At 37.5% G+C, this 14,446-nt stretch overlaps 1 pseudogene across 1 annotated transcript in view; it reads right to left on the reverse strand.

Moving 5' to 3' along the window:
* Nucleotides 1-1,167: 1,167 nt before the first annotated feature.
* Nucleotides 1,168-14,446, reverse strand: part of LOC129563306 (uncharacterized) — a 28,992-nt pseudogene continuing 15,713 nt past the window's right edge. Inside the window, exons 5-6 of the transcript XR_016038342.1 lie at nucleotides 4,091-4,206; nucleotides 1,168-3,985 (exon numbers count right to left, since the gene is read on the reverse strand). The product of XR_016038342.1 is annotated as an uncharacterized LOC129563306 (transcript). The remainder of the gene's footprint in view (nucleotides 3,986-4,090; nucleotides 4,207-14,446) is intronic.

A 14,446-nucleotide genomic window follows, 5' to 3' on the forward strand; every position in this document is an offset into this window, starting at 1 on the left:
TTTCACCTGAAGTTAATTATTCTCAAATCTTGAGTTAACCAATGCATTTTTCTTATGGAAATGTTGGTCTCAAGCTATGTTAATGTACTACACATTTACCCCAGACTCTATCTTCAAGTCGGTTCCGCCAAATGGCTCAGAAGCTACTTGACAAACTGGTATGTTATACTCAGATATTGTTTCCCTAATCTATGTAAAACGAAACTATTTGTATGGCAATCTGCCCTTCTACAAGATTTAACTTAATCATTTTATGGCCTGGGATGAATCATCCGGTGTCAAGATTATCCCAAAATGCATCTTATGGGTGAGGGGCCCGGTGCCATTCTGAGCCTTAAGACATTCCTTTCTTTCATTAACAGACTGCTAGTGACTATATAACATCCAGCTGAAGACTAGCAGGGGGGTACTCTTTCTGCCCCCTTCTGATGTCTGTGTCAGAAGCTTTCTCTGTCTCCTTTACACTTTAATAAAACTTTATTACACAAAAGCTCTGAGCGATCAAGCCTCGTCTCTGGCCCCGGATTGAATTCTTCTCTGGAGGCCGAGATCCCAGTGTCTGTGTCATTCCGCAACAGCTTCAGTACCACATTTCAAATAATCTGCATACTGAATAGAACCTAGTCTTATGCATCGTTGGTGAGTAAAAGAAAAGATCAATACACTGTGGGTATTCAGATTTGGGGAATACAGCAGCCAGGAAAGAACTATTGAGTATAGCAAGCAACTGCCCTCACGTGAAACGACTTTCGCTTTCACTTACTAATTCTGTCCTTTATCTCTGCACTTCCCTCTCCTTTTTTCTTCCTCTTTTTTCCTCTGTTTCATTTTCTTCTTCTTTATGAGAACTTAAGGCTGTGTGGGCACCCACAAAATTAGTCTACATTACCAAAGGCACTCATACATTTCTTTCTTACCTTAAGCATAGCTCTTGTCACCAAAGAAAGGATGTTCAGGTTCAAAAAAGTTGTCACTGTTTTCAAAGCTTGCCATTGTTTTCCTACCTTTGCATCTCCCATACAGATCGTGCAGGATGGAGATGGCAGAGCAGGTCCCTATGTAACAGGTTGCCATGGTAAAATCACAGCAATCTTATTGGTTAACTCAGACAAGTTTAAATAGTTGAAATACAAATTATAATTTTTCAATGAGTCAAGATAACATTAGTCTGCTCCTTATCTACGAATTGTTTATTGGAAAAGAAATTAAATGCTCTAAAAGATAGTTTTTAAATAACCTGGTTTGAAATCAACACATATTTCTTAAAAAAGAGAAGCATATTCACAAATACCGATGATTTCTAAGACAGTTCCTTCTCTGTATATGAATGTAAAATTCAGAGAGCTCAGTTAATGATGTCATCAAATAAAACAGATTTTATGTCTGTTACAGGTTCATTGCCCAAGAGTTCTTGCTTTAAGATTTCGGACAAACAGTAAATTTTACAATATTACACTTTCTTGGTAATTTTTTCTCCCCCTCTCTTTTCAGTCCCAAAGTATACACATTTATATCCTCAAATGATTTCAATATGTTGCATTTTTGTAAGTCATATCTATTAGCACTAGTGTGTTTTTCTTATAAATACTGTCCTAAACCAAGCCAAATGTCCCTATTGGTAAGAAGTTTTAAACATTAGAGAACTAATTTTATTTTTCAAAGTACGTAATTATCCTATCAAATTTGGAGTCTGTTCAATTAATATTTCCATTGTTTAAGAAAACTACGTTTTAATAAACACATTCTGAGAAGTAAGGTATGGTATAAGTAGTGAAATAAAGTTGTTGAAATTTGGTAACAAATTTTGCCCTTAAATTAATTTTTAAATATATGTGTATGTCAAAGCTATTTCACCATTCATACTAAACTGCCTTAAAAATTAGCCCCAATTATAATTTTTTAATTTGTTCCAAATCATTTTTCTCTAATTCTGACTGAGCAATTAAATAGAAACCTGATAATTTTATCAGTTATATATCTATGTGGTCTTTAACAATGCATGCTAATTAGGGGAGTCTTATTCTTTATACCAAAAGCATCCATGTTAATCACCCTGATAATTCATTAGAGGGAGCAAGTAGTGAATCAAAACTAAAAACAAAATTCTCTTGAAGAGATAAAGACCTTCTTGATTACAAGATGGCATTCAACAAGGGAAGATACAATGTTGAAAAGTCACAATGTTTAGATTTGTGGAAACAGATGACCACTGAAGGCCCAAGCAGTGCCCTTGACTATCACTATCATGTATGTATAAAGTGCTCTGAAAGCACGTTAGTAAGCAAATCACTCCAAATCCCTTTAACAATGTTCTTCCATGTCCTGTATAATCCTTACTTTAGGTTCTTATCTTCATTATCATAGTCTATCTAACACTCATCTTTGGGTCTTTGGTATTTTCTTAAATGTACCTTTGGCACCTAGTTTTAAAATCTGTTTTATCAGTTAATGACAATTCTTTAAATGATGTGCGCCATGGAACATAAGTCCAGACATTCAAATCAGACATTTCACTCAAACCTCAAAGAACATCATGAACCATTTCAAACAATTTCAGGAATCTATGCAACTTGTTAACGAATTATCTTTCAAATTGCAAAATATAGGAACTTATCTCAACTTCACCACTAAAGGCATTCTGAAATGTTTTGTCAAATAGTGAACAGTCGACTATTATACAAAAATCAGTGCAAAGGTTCATCTAGACAGCCTTAAATGAACTCTCAGATGAAGAAATAACATCATATAGGATTTCTTGTTCTCACCATTTTTTTGCAGATAAGATTCTTTAAAGTTATCTGCCTATTAAAATCAAATATGACCTGCCTACCCATTTCCTGAGCTTCATGGCCTGTAAATGTGACATCATAAATAAATTTAAATGCAACTAAAGGCCAACCACAAATTTTAATTGACCCCTAGAACTTAGAGATAAGCCCATCTGCAAGGCTATTTTATAGATTCCGCTTTTAAAGAGAAAATTCTATGAAGCAAAAAAAAAAGAAATTAAAATGGATCAGCATGGAGTGTTCTGGTTGTTAACATTCAGCAGTTAAATTGTAGCAGGTTGGTCACATCTTGAATTGCCACTAATGGTAAAAGGAGAATGGTGTCAATTATTTGGCACAATGCTTGACAAACCAAAGCATTTCAGAAAGGACTGATCCTTCCTTTCATCATTCACAGAAAATTAAATTTGTTCCACCTTTAATCCTCAGGGACAAGACATAATCTTTTTAAAATGAATCTGTTACTTTCCAAGAAAAGTGGTAGAATTTGGAAATAGGTGGTTTGAAATGTTTAAATCTGCAAAGGAACTTAGTTTAGGTCCCTTCCTACACAATCTTAAAAAAAAAAAAAAAAAAAAAAAGCAAGAAAACTTAGCTTCTAAAGCACTTATTCTCTGCTTTATAACACATGGACATATTTTCAATTTGGCTGGATGATAATAAGGGCTGCTGAATAATAACCAGGGTTCTCTCCAATCAGTTCAGCATGCATCTCATCTCTGATCTCAAGGGCACTGATAATTAGTGCCTTAAGTTAACATCTTCACTATGAACAGTTCAGGCATTTAGAAACAAGGTATCAATGGACTTTAACAGTTAATTTAATTCATTTTATAAATAAGCAACTGAGAATTTTGCTCCAAGTGGCTGCTAGTGTAGCCCATTCCATAAATGGCATTCTCCGAAGCATAAGGCACAATATGATACGAATGCAGCTCTTCGTAATAGAGAGACTGAGAACAGCATTCCTGTACCATAAACTTCAGCCGTTTTCTTGTATCAGAATAAGCAGTCTTATAACAGGGAGCTTCTTTAAAGTATTCATAGCTCTCTTTCTCCGTCTCTAGATGGATCTTCCTCAGCAAATTGTTAATTAACACAGACCTTCTTAAGTAGGTTTCTGGGTCTTCAAGAAATCTGAGCTTTTCCAGTGAAAGTTTAAGAATGCAAGTCCTGTCCTCAGGCAATATCAGGTGCTGAAAAGCAAATACAATCATCATTCAATCGACATTTTAGAAAAATGAAAACAAGAGCCTTTGCTATTGATAAGACTCAAACAAAATTTAAAACTATACCCTTACTTTTGGAAAATACCCATGGTAATCTTGATGTAAATCTTCTTCTTCTGCATATTTTCTCTTAAAGTAGGCTACTTTCGACGTTGTTAACGTATATGTTAATACTTTTGTTGGATAAGCTAAACAAAACAAAATAATTGGAGAAAAGTCAGATTTTACTGTAGCAAAAGAGTGTGTAAAAACAAAAGTTCTACTTGTCAAAGTAAACTGGTGACCCCAGAAACTAACATTCTCTCTTTACTTACTAAGCAACACAGTGAAGAAGTCAGTGGCGCTTGTCCTGTGGCTAAGAAGCCTGTTTGCAGGCAAATGACACTATTCAGACCCAAAATATAGATTCAAGTTTGGAGAATTATATTTAGTTCCTTATGCAGCTCCTCAGAAACAAAGTGCTATAATTATAATACATTCTTGAAGTGTTAGTCACTAAGTCTGTCCAACTCTGTGCAATCCCATGGACTGTAGCCTGCCACGCTCCTCTGTCCATGGAATTCTCCAGGCAAGAATACTGGAATGGGTAGCCTTTCCCATCTCCAGGGGAATCCTCCTGACCCAGGGATCTCCCACACTGCAAGCATATTCTTTATTGTGTAAGCCACCAGGAAAGCCCCCAGTCCTCTAGTTAATATCATGCCATTTAATGTCAAAACGTATCCACATTTGAAATTGATGCACAAAATAAATGGAAAGAGATGTTATTTTTCATCATGCTTTTAGTTATACTGCTTCCCTTACAGAAGGCATTTAATGTTGCTCGGTTAGCCAAATCTATGTAAAATGGTTGGTGACCCAATTACATACTTGAAAGAAATAATTGCATGTCGACAGACAAACCCTATTATATGGTCATGATATAACCATCTTCATAACACCTGGCTTAGCATAGGTTATCACAAGCAAACAGTTCAAATATCGCACTGATTAGAAAACTTGACCTTGGTATAATTTTTAAAGTAAAAATGTTGTTCTCTCCTTTTATACACTATTATTGAAAATCCTAGCTTGTTTAGGGAAGGACGGTGTTCTGAAGGTCGATTTTCAGAGGTTTGGTTTAAAGGGAATTTTTAGTGTGTACACTAGGTGGCGCTCTTATCATGGAAAAGAGGAGGAGACGGGGACGACAGAGGATGAGATGGCTGGATGGCATCACCGACTCGATGGACGCGAGTTTGAGTGAACTCCGGGACTTGGTGATGGACAGGGAGGCCTGGCGTGCTGTGATTCATGGGGTCGCAAAGAGTCGGACACGATTGAGCGACTGAACTGAAATGAACTGATAGCCTTGAAACCTAAAGATAGAGAAGGTGCTTCCTAGTGAAAGCCCTGAATGAATTTAGAACAGAAATTGAGTCCAGTTCAGTACTCATTCAACCTCAGTAGACGAAATCAGAAAAAAAAAAAAAATTATACTTAAGCATTATCAATTTTACCCTTAAACACACCTTTGAATATTTCTGGGTGTTGAGACCATTTGATTCACAAAATGAGTAGTTTATTAATGTGTTGGCTAAATAAATTCATGGTTAAGACATTTGATGTTTTTTCCCTGACATCTTGAAATTTTTAAATCTTAACTATTAAAAACGTACTCTTTAAAAACATGACTCTTCTACATTTTTCCTCCTTTGGGTGGCATCTGTATAACATTTCCTGTAGCTTTTTGTAGCTAGGTGGTTTTCCTTAACCAGTAGGAAAATCTACAAAAAAAAAAAAAATCACACCTAAAACTTTCCAAATTTTCACTGGCACTGCTGTGGATTATAAACCCAAGAGAGCTTTAAATTAGAGTTGGCATGTTCTGTAAGGGAAATAAGAATTTTAAACCACTGGTGTGTCTGACCTAAAAAGAGATGAACGTGTAATGATCATTCACAACTGAAAAAGTCAGTACACAATTCCTGATTTCAGTTAGCACATCTCAGTTTATATGAAATTTTCACAGATTTCAGAGGTCAGAAAAAAAGGAAAACAAAATTATTTGTAATGAAAACATCAATGAACCTAGTTTTCTCAGGGGCTGGTTTTTTTTAATTAACATTTTCTTAGGTGTATTTTTGAGCTTCCCCGGTTACTCAGATGGTAAAGAATCTGCCTGCAGAGAGGGAGATCTAGGTTCAATCCCTGGATTGGGAAGCTCCCCTGGAGAGGGGAATAGCTACCCACTCCAGTATTCTAGCCTGGAGAACCCCATGGGCAGAGGTGCTGGCGAGCTACAGTCCATGGGGATGCAAAGAGTCAGATATGACTGAGCTGCTAACACACTAACACAGGTGTATTTTTAAAGGACTGAATCAATAAGTAGGCGAAACTTTGGGTTATTCTGTGATAACAATCAATTATTACTTATCGCTTTTTTTTAATTTTTTTAACTTTTTACTTTATATTAGAGTATAGCCTGTTAATAATTTTGTGATAGTTTCAGGTGGTCAGCAAAGGACTTAGCCATACATATACATCCATTCTTCCCCCAACTCCCCTTCCACCCAGGCTGTCACATAACATTTAGTAGAGTTTCCTGTGTTATACAGTAGGACCTTGTTGTTATCCATTTTAAAGCAGTGGGTACATGTCAATTCCCAATTCCTTATCTCTTCCCCTCTTTCTTCCCCTGGGCAACCACAAGAATTTCTGATTTCTTTTAAATCACTTAACCCATTGATGCCATTATGGTTCTCAAAAGGTAGGAAGCATCAGAACTGTCTCTCCTAAAAACACAAATTGCTGGGTCCCACCTCGAGAACTTCTAATTCACTGTGTCTGGGCTAGGAGTAGAGAATTTCTATTTCTCAAAAATTCCCTGGTAATGCTGAAGTTGCAGACCTGGGACCAAATTTTGAGAGCCTCTCTGTCATATAATTAGGCAAGTTTAGTAGTAGCACCACAACAGCAAGTTGAAAACAGAACGTTCAGCCCATCAACTGATTGCCTAATCGTGAGACTGCCAAGCAATTGACTTGATTGATTTTTGTTGTTGTTATTGTGACATTGGCTATATTGGCTTGGATGTTTTAGCTTTATGAGCAAAGCCAGATTCCATTTAAACTAGTAGTGAAAAATGAATGAGATCACTTTTCAACATAAATTCCGCGGTTCACATTAAGAAATGTCAATGATTGATGGTTATTAGCATTATAAACGACTGAACAGGTCACTTTTTTTTAAAATGAGGCTTGATGAATTACTATAGTGCAAGAAAGGGTGAAGAAAGATTTGGAAATATATATATGTATATATATTCACATATATATTTGAAAGTAAACACATATTCATTTATTTTACAAAGTAATGCAATGTCTACAGCATTAATAGCCAAGTAAAGACCTTTTAGCGAATGACAAAAGGCAGGGCAGGTGGCAACTTAGAGAAACAAGTATCAAATAAACCAAGTGATGATCTGGTAAAATATTTTTTATTTAACAAGACCAAAATATATGAATGGTCCCAAGCAAGGTTCATAAAGATTTTGTCTGCTGTATTCAGGCAGTTATCCTAAGATAGAGAATGTATTGGACCCTGGAAACACAGTAAATTCTCAGGGGTTTAGATTTGTGTCTCAGCTCTGTGGGCGACACACTTAGCCACTTAGTTTATTGCTCTTAAAAAATACCCCCATGGGTTGTTGAAATGCTGAAAAGCTTTCACAGCTGGTATCCATTCGACAGTTACTTCCTTGCATGCTGTTTAGCTATTCGCAATGTTTTCGGCATCAAATTTTGGAGGATGCTTTTAGCCACTTTGAGGCTAAAATATATAGCAAATTTAAGTTCCTACATATGTTTTCTTGGCTGGATGAGAATTCAAAGAATTCAGAGCTGGGAACTATTTATTAATCACGTGGCTCAGCCTACATGATCTACAGGTGGGGAAACTGAGACCCAGAAGGGTTCAGTGGTTTGGTGTGTGTGGCTGAGAGTCTGGGTTTTGAATGCAGACGGAAGTGGTCCAGATTCACCACTTCTTGGTTGTGTGACCTTGAGAAACTTACATGAACGCTCCACAAATTTCACTTGTAAAGTGGGGATAGAAATAATACTGGCTCACAGGATCACTGAAATAATTCGTGGAAAGTGACTGGCATTATGCCCAGAATATAGTAAGCACTCAATCAAATCCTAGCTCTTATTAGGGCCAATAGGCATAGATCTATCCCAGAAGCAAATCCTAGCCTGGCCTCCTAGCTTTGACCCTAAGATTCTTTCTATCACCCTGCCTCCCAGAGATACTAGATTATAATTAGAGACTTAAATCTGTGTGTGTGTGTGTGTGTGTGTGTGTGTGTCTGTGTGTGTGTCTGTGCGCGCTTGCGCATGCATACACATGTGCTCAGCTGTGTCCGACTCTTTGCAACCCCATGGCCTGTAGCCCACCAGGCTCCTCTGTCCATGGGATTCTCCAGGCAAGAATACTGGAGTGGGTTGCCATTTCCTCCTCTAGGGGATCTTCCTGACCCAGGGATAAAACTCAGGTCTACTGCATCTCCTGCATTGGCAGGTGGATTCTTTTCCACTGAACCATCTGAGAAGCCCCAACTAGAGAGTTAAATGACTGCAAAAGTATATTTCAAATGATCAAGATGAAAATAGCACAGATACTATAACAACTCCAAGAAAATGTTTCTAGATATGTTGTCACTGGTTATACATTTTGGGTGAAGGAAATATAACTGTTTTTTAAAATATCCAAATGGTCATTAGGAGAACTAAAGTCACTCTGAATTTCCAAATAAGTTTGCCTGTTATGACCCAGTAAACATATGTAAATCTATTTTTATAATTCTCCCATAACTAAAAAGCCCAACTCAACCCAGCCTGTTATTCAAATAAAGCTGATGAAATAGACAAGAAAAAGTAAAATGACCTTATGTCTTCATAGTCCATGTCCTGAACTCTGAGAACAGCATATAAATTATAAAACTGAATGAGGCTGAGCCTAAATTTATCTCTGAAAGTAAAATGGCTAATGCTGACTTGAATATTCAAATTGTTTTTAATACTCTAACCTCTGGGTACATAAAATATCTGTGCCAACCTCAATGTCTTTCCTAGTCTAAAACGTCAACAAACAAAGGAAAAGTCACAGAACAGAATGACCATCCTTGTCATTCGAGTTCTGACAGAACAATTTATGCATATTTCTTTAAATAAATTTTTTAAATGTAATTACAAATGGTTGCTCAAATGCTCTTTCTTACTCTCCTGCTTCTGCCTCCAGACAACTGAAATCCTATTAGCGCACAAGTGATTTCATTTGGTGCACAGCCCACGGGCAGTACATTAAGGGAAAATCATCAGCAAATTAATTTACAAACACTTCAAGAGTACAGACGATCATAAAAGGACCACTACTGTCATAGTAAAACCATTCTTTATCCAAGACTGTAAAAAACCTAAGAAACTGTGAAGTGATGAAATTAACATATCTTAATTTTGGTAAGGTTTTAATTTTCTATCCCATAATACTTTAATCAATATACCACAAAAACAGAGTTTAGACCATCCTATTGGCTGTATGCATCTGTATGCGAAGTCAAAGGAAGAGTTTGATCAATGGGGAAAATAAAGAGCTTCTAGTCAGATCAACAACCAATCCGTGATGTGGACAAACCACGTGACTCAGCTTCCAATCTCTGAATGATTTCTCTTTGCCTAGATTAGCCTGGCATGAGCTTTAAAAAAGTATGTATCCCTACATATCTACATAATGCTTTGCCGATGGCAAAGCTACTGAAATCCTTTCTTAAGTGCCATGGCCACACCTGTTTACAAAAAGCTACTCTAATGCTCCCTGTTAGTTACATTCTGCAATCTTGCTTCCTTGGCTACAGACACTTCAGCATGATCTTCTGGGGCACTGGTTCTGATCCCAGTTCTACAATTTATTTTCTTAGTGACTTAGGACAAAGTATTTAATCTCAAAGAACCCTGAGTTTCCTCATTGATTCAGTTCAGTTCAGTTACTCGGTCATGTCCGACTCTTTGCGACCCCATGGACTTCAGCACACCAGGCTTCCCTGTCCATCATCAACTCCTGGAGCTTACTCAAACTCATGTCATCGAGTCGGTGATGCCATCCAACCATCTCATCTTCTGTCATCCCCTTCTCCTCCTGCCTTCATTCTTTCCCAGCATCAGGGTCTTTTCCAATGAGTCAGTTCTCATTGATTAAGTGAGGCCAAATATCAAAATCTTTGAGTTGTGTGTGGATTAAATGAGATGTTTAAAAAGCACTGAGTGCCTGTCATACATCCACATATTTTCTGCTCAATATTACATATTACTATTGCAGTGGCCTCATTTTTGAAGCCATATATGTGAGTGTATATATGCTACTCAGCAGCACTATGTTGTACAGAGGACATCTGTCCTCTTTTTAGTGTTAAGCAGAGGATGCATGAAACATCCATGAGTGGATTCAAGAAGACAGACAGGTGCAATATGCAAGGCTATAATGCTGCATCTTCTGTAGACCTTTAGCTTTGCTGATGTTTAGCAATATCCCATCAATCTTCTCCCTCATAACCTCTTGCCTGGCACCTTTCTGGATAATATGCTCTAGAGGAGCAGAGATAATTGCCAGTTTTTAGCTATGAATCAATGGAGCAACCTGTTCCTTCAGAAGTATCTTCCACCCCAGGCACATGATTGACCCTACTGGCAGTTTAAAATTACCAACAAGTTGCAGCTTCTGGAAAACTTTCCTAGGAACTTCCAAGGGATACTGACAGTCACGGAGTTACAGATTTTTTTTCAAGAAACTGCCAGCATAAAAGAGAGCCCCAAGCACAAATATGTAATATTAAATAAAAGACCATTTGGTGTTCCACACGCCTACCTTGTTTCACTGGTGATGGTCTTGGAACCAAAGAGAACATCTTTAAATGGATAGGATCAGCCAGGTAACCATATCAAAAGATCAAAGGTAACCATACCTTTGATACTGCACTGAAGCCTACATATGAGATCTGGCCCTACTCTTGAGAGAGACCTAGTGCAGCAGGTGCCTGGGGGAAGTTTTGTGACTTATCACCCCTCAGAAGTGCATCCCTTATTTTGAAGGATGAGGCTCCCTTACACTCTACCTTTTACCTTGGAAAGTGGGAATGAATCAGAAAGAAAACTGGCAAAGCAACCACATTGACAGGTGGAGGTGACAAGAAATATCAACGATGTCTAGGGAAATGCTCTACTTCCTTAGGTACCCCAGCCTGTTGCTCAAAGAGAAGGGTTTTAAATCCCTGCTATGTGTATGGACGGAGAAGGCAATGGCAACCCACTCCAGTACTCTTGCCTGGAGAATCCCATGGGATGGAGGAGCCTGGTGGGCTGCAGTCCATGGGGTCGCTACAAGTCAGACATGACTGAGCAACTTCACTTTCACACATTGGAGAAGGAAATGGCAGCCCACTCCAGTGTTCTTGCCTGGAGAATCCCAGGGACGGGGGAGCCTGGCGGGCTGGCGTCTATGGGGTCGCACAGAGTCGGACACGACTGAAGTGACTTAGCAGCAGCATGTGTATGGAAGTAGCCTCTTTTTTTTTTTTTGACGTATAGTTGATTTATAATGTTAGTTTCAAAGCGAATCTACTATACATAAATGTATATATACTCTTTCTTTTAGATTATTTTCCCATGTAGATCATTACAGAGTATTGAGTAGAGTTTCCAGGGCTACACAGGAGGTCCATGTAGTTATCTATTTTATATGTAGTAGTGTGTCTATGTTAATCCCAATCTTTCAATTTATCCCCCCTTATATCCTGATAACCATAAGTTTATATTCTACATCTGTAACTCTATTTCCGTTTTGTAGATAAGTTCACTTGTACTCTTTTTTATACTCCACATATAAGCGATATCATATAATATTTGTTTTTCTCTGTCTGACTTACTTCACTCAGTTTGACAATCTCTAGGTCCATCCATGTTGCTGCAAATGGCATTATTTCATTCTTTTCTAAAGCTGAGTAATATTCTATTGTATATATATGCACCTGCTGCTGCTGCTATTATTCAGTCACTAAGTCATGTCCAACTTTTTATACCCTATGGACTATAGCCCACCAGGCTCCATGGGGTTCTCCAGGCAAGAATACTGGAGTGGGTAGTCATTTCCTTCTTCAGGGGATCTTCCTAACCCAGGGATTGAACCCAGGGATCAAACCCACTTCTCCTGCATTGGCGGGTGGACTCTTTTACCACTGAGACACCCAGGAAGAATATACATACCACATCTTTGCTTCCATGTCTTCTTGGCTATTGTAAATAGTGCTAAGGTATCACCTTATACTAGTAAGAATGGCCATAATACCAAAAAAAATAAATCTACAAACAATAAATGCTGGAGAGGGTGTGGAGAAAAGGGAACCCTCCCACACTGTTGATGGGAATGTAAACTGAACAGTCATATAGAAAATAGTACGAAGATTCCTTAAAAAACTAAAAACACAGCTACCATATGATCCAGTTATCCCACTCCTGGGCATATATCCAAATTTGAAAAGAGTTACTTAATTTTACAAATTTACTTAATTTGAAAAGATCCATGCACCCCAATGTTCAAAGCAGTAGTCTTTTCAAAAGTACCTCATTTGTATCACCCTCATTTTCTTCCACTTCGGTACTACCATTGAGTTTGGGTATATCACCAAAAACATTAAACCAGATATCCAGAAGTGTTGTAGAAAAACATAAATTAGAACTAATCATCAACTTTACTCACTAAGAATACAGAGTCGTTCCTCCATATCAGGGCACTGGCTCCAGGGCCCCCACAGATACCCAAATCTATCAATGCTCAAGTCCCTCATATAAACTTGTGTTGTACAGTTGGCCCTCATATTCATGGGTTCCATGCCCTTGAACATCTTGCTCTAGAGTTGGTTAATTCATAACTGCCTCATTTATGTCACCACCTGGAGTTCTTGTGGTGATAACATGTTCTTTATTCACAGGGCACCTTTATTCTAAAGAGTAATAGATACTTCTTTAAATTACATTGTGTTCAGCTCATGCATACCACTTAGTAGATGTCTTATCCCCCACATTAGATATTGAGCCATAACGCGGTAAAATAAGACTTCAGGTTTCTGAGTCCTGATTTGCTTTGCAACATCCCCAACTTTTCTTCACATCTTACCCCATGCCCCCTTTTAATAAACATTTTAAAAATAACACAAATTCTGATACACCACCATGGAGGGGATTTTCCAGGTTCCCTGTCCCTCCTCCCCTCTTGATTATCACTAATATTTAGAAGACTCATATATTTCTACCTACCAAGAAGATTTATTTTTTTGCATTTTACTTTCTATAATTTATAGCATGAGAAAAGGTTTAATTTTTTCTAAGTATAGTTACATTACAGTACTGGACATAACACTAGCAGATCCTTTGTTAATATCCTCCTACCACTCCTATTGAGAATTATGGCAGCAAACTAGATAACTGCTTTTAGCCTGTTAAATTTAATCATGAATAATTAAAAAATAATTGTGTTAGACTAAAAAGCGGAAACATTAATGCAAGGTATTGAGACTATCTAGATAGACAACTTATTAAAAATAAGATGGAAGGCGGGGAGTGCTGACAAAAATTAGCTCCTCCCAATATCTAAAGGGGTACTTCTTCAGTTTTCGTACAGGACTGTTATGGTAACTTTGCCCCCTGCTTCTGAAATCATACAGGCCTTTTCTGGGGTTCTGAAGCATATTGCTTTGACAGATACAACAATCTGAACCCGTTGTGCCTTGGCTCTAGAGCTGTTGTTGAGATGTTGGTATTTTGACAGTGAAAGCCAGCTGGCGTGAGTCCTCAGTGGAAAGCCCAGATGTAGAGGCAGTGGCCTCAGCATCTTAAACCTTTCAACATTTCTCCATGTTTCAAAGCATCATCTAAATCCCACGAAAGTAAATGACATAAAACTGAATGCAGAATGATGTTCATAAACACCTAAAAACTTCCAAATAGGGTACTGGGTGAAAAATTGAAACTAGAACTCGATTTCAGTTATAACTTGCTTGATCTCAGCCTTAAGACTTAGCACCCTAAGTATACTCCTCTCTATGAGACATGATATGTTCAAGTACAGCTGGTCTTCCCATTGACAAGAGAGACTAGCTACGTTAGCTAATTACAAATTGGTTAAATATTTTTTCATGCTATTAGAATCTACTAATCTCTCTAGGATTAAATGCTTAGGTTATAATGATTTGTTTTCATTTATTTAAAACACCATGATAATATTTTCTGGTGAATGACTTTAAATAGATATGGTCATCAAGATTGCACAGTAAATATTCTGCACATTATACATTCATGATAGAATCAATATTAAAATTTAAAAACACCTTTCACTTGACCT

Source organism: Moschus berezovskii, chromosome 9 (assembly GCF_049115385.1).
Source record: "Moschus berezovskii isolate FMDL1 chromosome 9, NW_MosBer_1.0, whole genome shotgun sequence".
NCBI lineage: Eukaryota > Metazoa > Chordata > Mammalia > Artiodactyla > Moschidae > Moschus > Moschus berezovskii.